The sequence below is a fragment of the Bos indicus genome, chromosome 25 (genome assembly GCF_029378745.1).
Source record: "Bos indicus isolate NIAB-ARS_2022 breed Sahiwal x Tharparkar chromosome 25, NIAB-ARS_B.indTharparkar_mat_pri_1.0, whole genome shotgun sequence".
NCBI lineage: Eukaryota > Metazoa > Chordata > Mammalia > Artiodactyla > Bovidae > Bos > Bos indicus.
In genome coordinates this window covers 42,967,265-42,979,097 of record NC_091784.1, presented here as the reverse complement: position 1 = coordinate 42,979,097, position 11,833 = coordinate 42,967,265, and positions in this window count along the sequence as shown.

The following is an 11,833-nucleotide window of genomic DNA, read 5'->3' as shown; positions in this document are numbered from 1 at the left end:
GGGAAGGACGTTCAGGATGAAGCAAAACGTTTACCAAAAACTTGTCTCGTTGAGAAATGAAAATGCAAAGACTTGTGCCCAAGTGTTCATAGCTGCTTTATTCCAGCCCCAAACTGGAAATCACCCAATGTCCATTGACGTTATGAATGGATAAACTGTGGTATGTCCACACAACAGAAGGCAGCAGTCAAAAGGCGCCAAGCACTGCGAGGCGGGTGGCGCACTCAGACCTTAGTTGGCAGCCAGCCAGGTGTGAGGAGTGCATCTTCTGCTGGACTTCTAGAATGGCAAAGTCCTTCCACAGTCCTCTCTTAACCACCGAATCAGTGACCGATGTTTAGGTACCTGTTCCTCTCTGCGCTACTGGTGTGTGTACATGTGTGTATCTTGTGTGAACTTTTTCGTAACTGAAAGTATCAAAACTTTAGAAACAATCATTGGTTGAGTTTGGAAGTCAAAAGCTTAAGACTAAGTGCTCTCAGAGGCTGCCTCCAGGCAGGAACAGGAAGTATGGTGCTGTGTTACCAAAGGCTTGCCTCTCCACTACCAGTTACCTTACAACCAGCCTGGAAAATTAAATCCTCTCTAAAGATAAATCTTTCTTCCTGATTTTTCCAGAACTCTAAACCGTCGGTGATGTCCAGAAGGGTGATGCAGACAAAAGGAGCAATTACCGGGTGGTACTCAGGGTGATGGGCTTTGGATACACTTTTTCCCCTCTTGTTTCCCAGACTTGAGTCATTTATGTTAATGGCAGGGCTGTAGTACATGACAATTGGTATCTCAGCAAGGGAGCTGTAGCCTCCATTCAAGCATTACCCTCTCAGCCCCGCTCCTTTGGCCCTGAACCTGCAGTGGTCTAAGCTGCTTTTCTGTGACTCTTCCTATAACCAAATGATGGCTTCAGGAGCTGGCTGGGACACAGGTCTGGAACCCAAATGCAAAAGCACCTGTCCTGTTGTTCTTAGGAGTTTTCTCAATGTCTTAGTATAATTTGAAGAGGCAACCAGTGCCCTGGCTGGCTGACAACAAATGGCAGCCAGACAGAAGAGCCCATCCAGAAGCCTAGGTGCCTTCCTCCTGCCTAACTGATGGCGCTTCTACCCTCTAGGGTTACATTAATTCCTTCATATTTCTATTTACAAACTGAGTTGACAGTTTTGGCTAAGACTGAGAGTGAAGAAAGGCAGTGAGACTGGCAAATGTAAAATGGGACAACAGTGGCCTTTTAAACTGCTGTAGGGGGACTGGGTTTGGGGCAGAACGCTGGCCCTTTTCCAGCCTCCCAGTGACAGGCGTTTGAGTTGGGATCTTCATCCTCCGGATCAATTGTCTGAGGCCTTGCGTACCTGGGGTTTCACAAGCGCGCACACATGGGTCTCGCTGCTCGCCCGGCTCCAGTTGCCAAGGCTGTGGCGAGCAAACCCAATGGAAACGACCCTCCTGGTGACCTTGGTCTTCGTGTGTGATGACACCTTTAGCAACTAACGCCTCTCATGGCCTCTCATGGAAGTGCTTTAGCCTGTACCTCTTCCCGTGATTAAAGAAGTAGAATTAACCTTTCAGAAACAACTGTGAACATTTCACATGGCTTGAAATCCTTGATGACAATTAATGACGAAACCAAAGTTAGGAATTTCGCTTTGGCATATAAAATCCCTCCAGGACAGCCGTATCGCCCAACAACTCAGCGACAAGGTTTCTCCAGCCGGCTCCGCCTTAGCCCAGAGGTCCCGACGGCCGGCCTCCGGCCCCGGGGCACGCGACGCTGTGACGCTCGCTGCGGAGCAGCTGCGGGAGGTGACGGGTTTCGGACCCGCGGTCCCGGCCCTCACGATGGGTGCGCGGCCACCCCAACCCCCGCTCGCGGCTCCGCGTCAGGCAGGTGCGCGCCGTCGCCGCCGCCCGAAAAAGAAGTGCGACCAACACGGCGACCGCTGACGGGCGCCGCATCCGCGCCGGCGGCCAGCCGCCGCGCCCCCGGCCCGCACTCGCGTGACCTCCACATGTGCGCCCGGCCCCGCCGCACCGAAGGCCCCACTGACCCCGCGACTCAGACACCCAGGTCCCAGCCAGCGATCCTCCCAGCGGCCCTTGCGGCGAGGGCGCGGCCACGTGACCCGGACTCGGCCAATTGGGGGCGCCGGCGGCGCAGAGGCGTTTGCGTCATTGCGCTCCGGCGGCAGCTGGAACCCTGATTGGCCGTATCTGGATCACGTGACCCCCGCCGCTCCCCCTCCCGCCTGGGTGCGGCCCCGCCCGGACACTGCAGATGAGCGGCGCACTGCGCTGACGTCTACAATGTTGAGTGGCTGGTCTTCCAGTTAGGGAGGGATGATGTTGCTGTTGCTTTCTGAGGAGAAATGGAGCCAGAAGCCTCGTCAAACTGCACCTGGGGTCCAGCCACGTCTTTTCGGTTGAGTCGCTGAAACGTGTTTAGCTTAAGCCAGTGTGAGCTGCACGTTTTAATTCTTGCCCGATAAGACGTCAGAACTGAAACGAGTACTACCAGAATGACCTGGGGAAATTCATTCTTCATGTCCTAGGGTTTTGACTCAGTAAGAACGTCTTCGAGCCGACAGGGACTGTACTCCCAGTCCTCCGACTGGGCTCCCTCCCACCGTCCTCCAGCACCCAGAGATTTGGGAGGCGACAGGGGCGGGGGTGCCGCTCACAGATACCTTTGTCAGTTGGCAAGTATCCCCTTCTGGTGACGCTCTGAGACCCAGCCACGCCCCTCTGAGTACAAACTCTGTACCCAAACACAAGTGGGGGTCCTGACAAGGCTCCAGCGGGGCGCAGTCCGTGAAGAGCCCGCCGCACCTGTTAGCAACATCCTTCCTGAAGGGAAAAATAGGGCGGGAGAAGTGGGCGAGGCAGGAGTGCCCGCCCTTCTCACCACACCCTCTTTCCTTCCTTCGGGCCTGGGGTAGAGAGGGCTCCACCCACACACATACCTGGGCTTCTTGAAGAAGTGACTGATCCCAGGGCTAGGTCAGGCAAAGTCCAAGCATTGCCAGAAAGTAAGGAATGGCTCCAAAAAGGATGGGGACTCAGGAGGCAACCTGAAGGAGCTCCTAGTGGCCAAAGCTGGAACTATGTGACTGGCATAATTAATAACAAAACTGTTGGGTTGTGAGTTACAGAATAATGTAAATATCCACGACTCCCTAGTGACATTAAAAAAAAAAAAAAAAAAGAATTCTCTGGTGGGCCAGTGGCTAGAACTCCGCACTCTCACTACAGAGGGCCTGGGTTCAATCCCTGGTTGGGGAACTAAGATCCCACAAGCCATGTGGTGCAGCCAAAAAGAAAAAAGAATAAGTGAGGGAGGAAGGAGACAAAAATGTTCCAATAGATGTAGTAGGAATGAGAGAAATAGAAAATCGACATTAGGCAAACACCACGGTAATACCTGTCCCAAACAAGAGCTACCGATGATTCCTCAGATTAACAGCCAAAAGTTTTGAGACAGCTTATTACTCAAATATCTCCCCCAAGATATTTTTTAATTACAAAGGGATTAGTAGTAACTTCATGGTGGAGAAACTTGACCAAAATACCTTAAACAAGTGATGTCGGCATAAGATAGAACACTGTTGACGTTGAGAAATGAGACAGAGTACATGGGAACCCCAGACCATACAAAACACAGGCAGTGAAGATGAACTCACTGCTCTCGTGGGCCAGGTGAGCAAGGGGCCTTCAGAACTGGGGCTGACGCTGGCGTCTCAGAGTGGCTGGGGTGGATGGGCTGCTGTGGAATCTCTGCTGCCCAAGCTGTCTCTACTGGCTTGGCAGGTACGAGTGCCGTGAGCAGGGACAAACTTGGCAACTGGGAGGAACAGCAAGGAGGCAGCACAGGAGCTTACAGATGAGTGAGAGGAGGATGGTGAGAGGCGAGATCAGACACACAGCGTGAGTCAGACCGTCAGGACCACAGCAGGTGAGGGTGGAGAACATACTCTCCCCTACCCCTTCATGTCTTCTCCCACGACCTTTTTATTATAGTTCTGTTATTCTTGTACGTTTTCCTTGAGTACCTGTGTGGCATTAATACACAGTCCTTAAACCTCTGTATTTTGTCCCAAGGGCTTTGGATGGCAGGGTATTCTTTCCCCCCAACGGAAGACGGGTCCTGTCCTTTCCTCTGCCTCTCCCACCTCCATCACCTTCCATCACCCAAACTTTTGCTTGAGTATTGTCAGGATTGGTCTTTACAGTTTGAATGGGTTGAAAATGCTTTTTCATGCTTTGCTTGTAGATTGTAGAAGCTCCCAAAGCCTGTCTTTTCCCCTGGAGTTGTCTGTCTCCGAGCCCCAGTCTCTGTCCCGACCTGCTGCCTGGCTGTCTCTGCAGACATCACGCATGGCCCACCAGTCCCAAACTTTCCTTGTACTTGGTTCCAGCTTCATATGCTGAAGTACATTTTAAGCATGTCCTCAGAAGGGGATGTCTTTCTGTATCTAAAAAGGCTTTTAATTTGCCCTCATAACTTGGCATCGGTTTCTAGATCCCAAATTTTTCCTCAGCACTTTGAGGGCCCAGCTCTGTCAATATCTCACAGTTGACAGTTTGATAGTCATTCCTTTGGCGGAGTCACGAGTTTTATCTTCAGATGCTTCTGAAACCTCTATCCCTAATACTCGGACATTTCACAAGAACAGGTCTAAATGGGGATCTTTTTATTCATTCACCCTTTTCTGTGCTCAAGGGGACCTTCCATTTTCTAGTTTTTTGTTTGTATTTAAGAGCTTTCTTTCCGTTTTCTCTATTCTCTCCTTCTGGAACTTCTGTGTATGTGAAGTTAAACATCCTGGACACATCCCCCACGATTCCATCATTTCTTACCTATTTTTTTCTCCTCTTTCTCTTCTTTTTGGGTCATTTCTTCTGTGTCCTAAGACAATTTTTTTACTTTATTTTCTAAGTATCTTATTGATCTTTTTATTTTTTACCATTTACCTTTTAAGTCTCTTTTTCCATAAATGAACTTTACTGAGGTTTAATTTATATACAATGAAATGGTCCCATTTTTAAGTGTATATTTTGATGAGTTTTGACAAATATATACAACTGTGTAATCACATCACAGTCAATGTATAGAACATTTCCCCAAAGTTTTATTGGTCCCCTTCCCAGTCAAACCCCACTCCACACACAGGTCCTGGGCAGTCCCTGATCAGATTTCTCTCATTACAGATTACAGTATCATTTATTGTCATGCTCAGCGTGTGTTTTTGAGACTTACCCATGTTTTTGCATATATCAGTTGTTCATTCCATTTTTCTTGCTGAGTCATATCCCATTGTATCATAGTTTTTTATCTGTTCATCAGCTGAGGGACATTTGGGTTTATCCAGTTCAGTTTTGAATAATGACTGCTGCTGCTGCTAAGTCGCTTCAGTCGTGTCCGACTCTGTCGTGACCCCATAGATGGCAGCCCACCAGTCTCCACCGTCCCTGGGATTCTCCAGGCTAGAACACTGGAGTGGGTTGCCATTTCCTTCTCCAATGCATGGAAGTGAAAAGTGAAAGTGAAGTCGCTCAGTCATGTCCGACTCTTAGCGACCTCATGAACTGCAGCCTACCAGGCTCCTCCGTCCATGGGATTTTCCAGGCATGAGGACTGGAGTAGGTTGCCATTGCCTTCTCTGGAATAATGGCTAAAGACATTCATTTACAAGTCTCTGTGTGAACATACATCTGTATATTGCCTGAGTAAATACCGAAGGGCGGAATCACTGGATGGCCTGTTAAGTGTATGTTTAACTCTATAATAAACTGCTGATCTCTCTCCCAAAGTAGTTGTACCACTTGACGGTCCCACCAGAAATGCACGAAGAGTTCCATTGCCTCTGAATCTTTCTCATCACTCAGTGGGGTCAGAACTTACTTAGTTACTCCAGGTAACTTAGTTTCCTTGACAGGCCTCTCCCCTAAATGGAAAGGTTGAGGGAGTGTCCTGTCTGAGGGTCAGTGTTATCAGGAGGAGCCCCACCCCCTCTAAAAGCAGTCTGCTTGGTTTCTCTAAGAGAAGCCTGGCCTTGGGACTGGGGCGCCAGGCCAGTTGCCAGCTGTTCTGTGGCCTGGGTTTGTGAGGGAACAGTTGTTCATCCCTGGACCTCGGGTAATCCCCAGTGCCAGCCCCACCTGCCCTGAGCCTCTGAGACCAGAACAGACGAGCCCCCGCCTTTGCGCAGTGCTCCTATTCTGGGATGCTGCTCCCTGTGCCCACACTTCCCCAAATTTGTTGAATGCTCTCATCTCCCGTCCCCACCCACCGCCTTTCTGTGCTTCTCCGCTAACCCTTTCGATGAAGCCTTTGGTGAGAAGAGAAGCTGCCTGTGCTCAGTTCTTCTCTGCACTGAGACCTCTGTGGGCAGAGACGAATGTCCAGGGGCATGCGTGTGAGGTGCAGGAGCAGACCGCCGAAGGGCATATACGGGGCGCACGCTTTATGTTAATAAAAACACACGCATGTGCACAGAGCGTGACAGGATAGACAGGAGAGCGTTTGTGAGAGCTCTCTCTGGGTGATGGGGTTAACGTGGCCTATGGGCTTGTAAAATTTTTTAAACACGTTTTCTAAACTGTGGTCGTGAGTGTGGCTGCTTGTACAGTGTCTGAAGGGGAGGGTCACATGGATCTGATCTGGATTTTCAGATGGACAGGGCGGAAGGCACAGGTGGGGACTGACCTCAAGTCCCGGGTGTGACAGGAAAGTTCTTGTAAACCAGCCACAACTTCATTGTCTCCCCAAGACCACAGACAGTCTGGGGCCGCTGTGTGAGATCGGGGACACGTCCCTTCATGCCCTATGGAGCTGAGTAAAGTGACATTTCCACATTCTGAGATCAGAAGTAAGACTATGCTAAGAAATGTGCCTCCTGCCCTGACAGAGGAGAGCTGACCGTTCACCTCTCACCCCAAGGAGACTTTCCACGGGCTGCCTAAGACCCGCACAATTTGGGACCAAAAAGACTGTTCTTTCAGCTCTTAGCTACTTTGATTGGAAGTACGGAGTTTCAAATCTTTTTTTTTTAAGATTTATTACTTTTGGCTGTGGTAGGTCTGCATTGCTGCACAGGCTCTCTGGTTCTGTCAAGTGGAGCTGTTGTAGTGCGTGAATTTCTCATTGCAGAGGCTTCTCTTGTGGTGGAGACGGGCTCTAGCCACATGGGCTCCATCCCTGGGCTACACGGGCTTAATTGCTCTGTGGCATGTGGATCTTTCCAGGCCAGGGATCGAACCAGTGTCCCTTGCATTGTAAGGCAGGTTCTTAACCACTAGGTCACCAGGGAAGCCCTATTTTAATTATTTTTTATTTTCTAATTCTGAATTTTTATTTACTCCTTTCTTTTTGTCTGCATCGGGTCTTAGGAGCGCTGGGCAGGCTCTCCATTGTGGTGCTCGGGCATCTCTCTAGCTGCCCCGTGGCACATGGGGTCCTAGTTCCCTGACCAGGGGTCAAACCGGCATCCCCGGCATCCCCTGCATCGGAAGGCAGATTCTTAACCACTGGACCACCAGGGAAACCCCAGATCGTCCTCTTGATGTCTGGGAAGAGTTTAACGAGACCGTTGAGATCTGGTCCACAGACAAACCCAACTGTGCTTTCCGTCTGCGTGTTTGTTGCTAGTGCAAAGGTGGATTCTGGCAAACTCCATCAGTCAGTGATCTTACCAAGGAAATGAACAGAACTTAGCTGCTAAATGTCCTCTGAGCCCGTGTACACAACCCTGCAAATAAAGGTGAGCCCTGCTTACCTGATACTGGGCTTTTCACAAGGAAGGTTGGGTCACCTTTCACTTTCCTCAGAACGTGCAGTAACAAGATTTCTGACTTTACAGAAATGGAAGCAGAAGCCTCTTAAGAAAGTCCCCACAAGAAACCTGTCCTTGTTGCATTCAGAGAAAAGACATTCACATGCTGGTCTGCTGTCAAAGCTTCTCTCTCAGAGCTGACGGAGGAGTGCCCGCCTCTGGTCTGGAAATTCATCAGGGATGAGACCGGAGAGACAGCCTGCCCGAAGACAGAGCTTTATGTGCTTCTCTCCAGCCTTTGAAGGGCCTCTGAAGAGGCCACAAGCGGATGGACTGGCTGCAGCTGGCTGCGCGACGCTCCTTGCAGCTCGTGACAGTGACCCAGGAACAGACACTGTATGACAACAGAACTCAAGACTCCTGCTGTGACTCCCCATCTCAGTCCCCGAGGAGGAGAGGCTCACCTGCCATGGCTTCCAGTGCGCTTCGGGCGTTCAAGAATGGACATGTAGACACGGGAGCATGTGTGATAAATGCACAGATGCAAAGGGCCTGACGCTAAACAGCCAGTCACCAGCACATGCCTGCAGCTACCAGGCAGGTGGGCGCTTTCTGAGACTGGGAACAGCCCTCCACAAGACCTGACCCTGGTGCTACAGGGGCGGCGGCATCACGCGAGTGAGGCTGGAGTCGGGGTGTCATGGCTTCAGAACAGCGCTGCTGCTCAGCGTGCGGCCTATGTTCATCTGTGTGTTTTCCTGCCGCAAGAACGAAGGGCGTCCGCAGAGTCGAGTCCAGAGAAATGTTGTTAGGGAAGGACAGGTGGAGGGAAGGCCTCCTGCTTACCAGGACAGGACTCACGTTTTCGCCCATCAATTAGCCCTGCTGCGTTTGCAGCCTCTTCTACATTAAAAAGGATACAGATACTGATAAACACATGAACGGGGGTGAATCTCCAGGGAATTTTGCTGGGCTTAAAAAGCCAACGACTCACCGTAGGATACCATTTATACATTTTTGAAATGACGAAATTTTAGAAAAAGAGGGCAGGCTAGTGGTTTCGAGGCCAGGTACAGGGGTAGAAAGGGGGCTGGGGGCTGCAGAGGGCGCAGGAGAGACCCCCGGGAAGCTGAAATCTCCCAGGACCTTCATGCCTGGTCACCCAACCCTGGATGCCTGGACACCTGATGCCTGTGCCCACACTTGGAGTGGCCTACATTCTTGCCCCTCGGCTTCCCGGGGCCCTATTTTCAAGCTGCCCTTCCCCCTCGGGACAGGTTGAAGCCCCCAAGCAGGTGAATTCTATAATCAATGGGAGGATTTCTTCCATGGGAAGTAGCTTTCCAGATGCCACAAAATTATACTAAAGTTCACGTAACATTTGCCATCTCAACCGCTTCTCCGTGTCCAGTTCAGAGGTGTCTAGAATATTCACACTGTTGTGCAAACCATCACCACCGTCTGTCTCCAGAACTTTCTCGCCTTCCCAGAGACCCTGTCTCCATTAAATACTAACCCCACCCCCTCCGTCAGTCCCCGGTGCCCAACCTCCTCCTTCCTGTCTCTGGGACCCTGACTGCTCCAGGGACCCTCCACAGGCCCGCACGTGCTCGCTGCTGTCCAGTCTGACTGCTGCCAGTGTGGTGAGGGTAGCGTGGTGTGGAGTTGCCTGCGTTTGCATTTCGCTGGCTACTAATGGGCCGCAGCAGCTCTTCGTGTCCCTGTCATGCGTTGACGTTCCTGTCTCTGTGGATTGCCTGTTCCCACTCTCTGCCATTTTCCTCTTGCCTTTCTCTTTCCTTTGCTGAGTTGCAGGAGGTTCTTGAATATTCTAATCAGTCACAACTCCTGGTCTGTTTTAAAGACAGCAGATATCTTCTGACCTGTTATCTGTCCGCTGACTTGTTCGCGGTATCTTTTGCTGAACAGACGTCTTTCACTTTGATGGAGTCAGACCCATCAATGTTTCGCCATAAGGTCTGTGCTTTGGAGGTTTGAGAAACGCTGCCCCACCCTGGGAAAACAGCTTCCTTCAGTCTCTTCTTTCAATGTCTTAGTGCTCCTTCTCATTTGGGTTGTCACTCATCTGGAATCTAGTTTTATTTCTTTTAAAATTTTTTCTTTAAAAATAAAATTTCAATGAGGAAGGATAGAAAGATATTCATAGTTGTTAATTTAGGATGGAGTCATTATCCTACAGTACAGATCAGATCAGATCAGATCTTTGCAACCCCATGAATCGCAGCACACCAGGCCTCCCTGTCCATCACCGACTCTCGGAGTTCACCCAGACTCACATCCATCGAGTCAGCGATGCCATCCAACCATCTCATCCTCTGTGGTCCCCTACTCCTCCTGCCCCCAATCCCTCCCAGCATCAGAGTCTTTTCGAATGAGTCAACTCTCTGCATGAGGTGGCCAAAGTACTGGAGTTTCAGCTTTAGCATCATTCCTTCCAAAGAAATCCCAGGGCTGATCTTCAGAATGGACTGGTTGGATCTCCTTGCAGTCCAAGGGACTCTCAAAGAGTCTTCTCCAACACCACAGTTCAAAAACATCAATTCTTTTGGCGCTCAGCCTTCTTCACAGTCCAACTCTCACATCCATACATGACCACAGGAAAAACCATAGCCTTGACTAGACGGACCTTTGTTGGCAAAGTGATGTCTCCGCTTTTGAATATGCTATCTAGGTTGGTCATAACTTTCCTTCCAAGGAGTAAGCATCTTTAAATTTCATGGCTGCAGTCACCATCTGCAGTGATCTTGGAGCCCCCAAAAATAAAAGTCTGACACTGTTTCCACTGTTTCCCCATCTATTTGCCATGAAGTGGTGGGACCAGATGCCATGATCTTCGTTTTCTGAATGTTGAGCTTTAAGCCAACTTTTCCACTCTCCACTTTCACTTTCATCAAGAGGCTTTTTAGTTCCTCTTCACTTTCTGCCATAAGGGTGGTGTCATCTGCATATCTGAGGTTATTGATATTTCTCCTGGCAATCTTGATTCCAGCTTGTGTTTCTTCCAGTCCAGAGTTTCTCATGATGTACTCTGCATGTAAGTTAAATAAACAGGGTGACAATATACAGCCTTGACGAACTCCTTTTCCTATTTGGAACCAGTCTGTTGTTCCATGTCCAGTTCTAACTTGCTTCCTGACCTGCATACAGATTTCTCAAGAGGCAGATCAGGTGGTCTGGTATTCCCATCTCTTTCAGAATTTTCCATAGTTTATTGTGATGCACACAGTCAAAGGCTTTGACACAGTCCATAAAGCAGAAATAGATGTTCTTCTGGAACTCTCTTGCTTTTTCCATGATCCAGCGGATGTTGGCAATTTGATCTCTGGTTCCTCTGCCTTTTCTAAAACCAGCTTGAACATCAGGAAGTTCACAGTTCACATATTGCTGAAGCCTGGCTTGGAGAATTTTGAGCATTACTTTACTAGCGTGTGAGATGAGTGCAATTGTGCGGTAGTTTGAGCATTCTTTGGCATTGCCTTTCTTTGGGATTGGAATGAAAACTGACCTTTTCCAGTCCCATGGCCACTGCTGAGTTTTCCAAATTTGCTGGCATACTGAGTGCAGCACTTTCACAGCATCACCTTTCAGGATTTGGAAGAGCTCAACTGGAAAAGTACAAGTCTGTACTTTTTCCATGGTTTAACATTTAGAAATGTTAACATTTAGAAAGTTTTAAAATTTCTAAAAATTTCCCAGTATTTTGTGCAAAATACAGGTAAACTCAAGCAAGAAAAGGAAAATAATCTACGATGCCCCTACTTGGATAGAATCACTGGCAACAGTTTTCTGTGCCCTGTGTGTGTCTACACACACATGAAATCAGAGAAGCTGCCTTTTTCAGTTACAGTGTATCATTTCCTGAGCACCTTTCACACCCTGGTCTCTGCACAGATATGACACTGTGAGCACTGTTTTCTGAACTGGCTTTGTTTTTGGAGCTGTTTCTTCCCTCCCTTAATCTGACTATAAGACATCAGGACCTTCCCTGGTGGCTTAGTGCTAAAGAATGCAGGAGACACGAGTTCAACCCCTGATCCAGGAAGCTC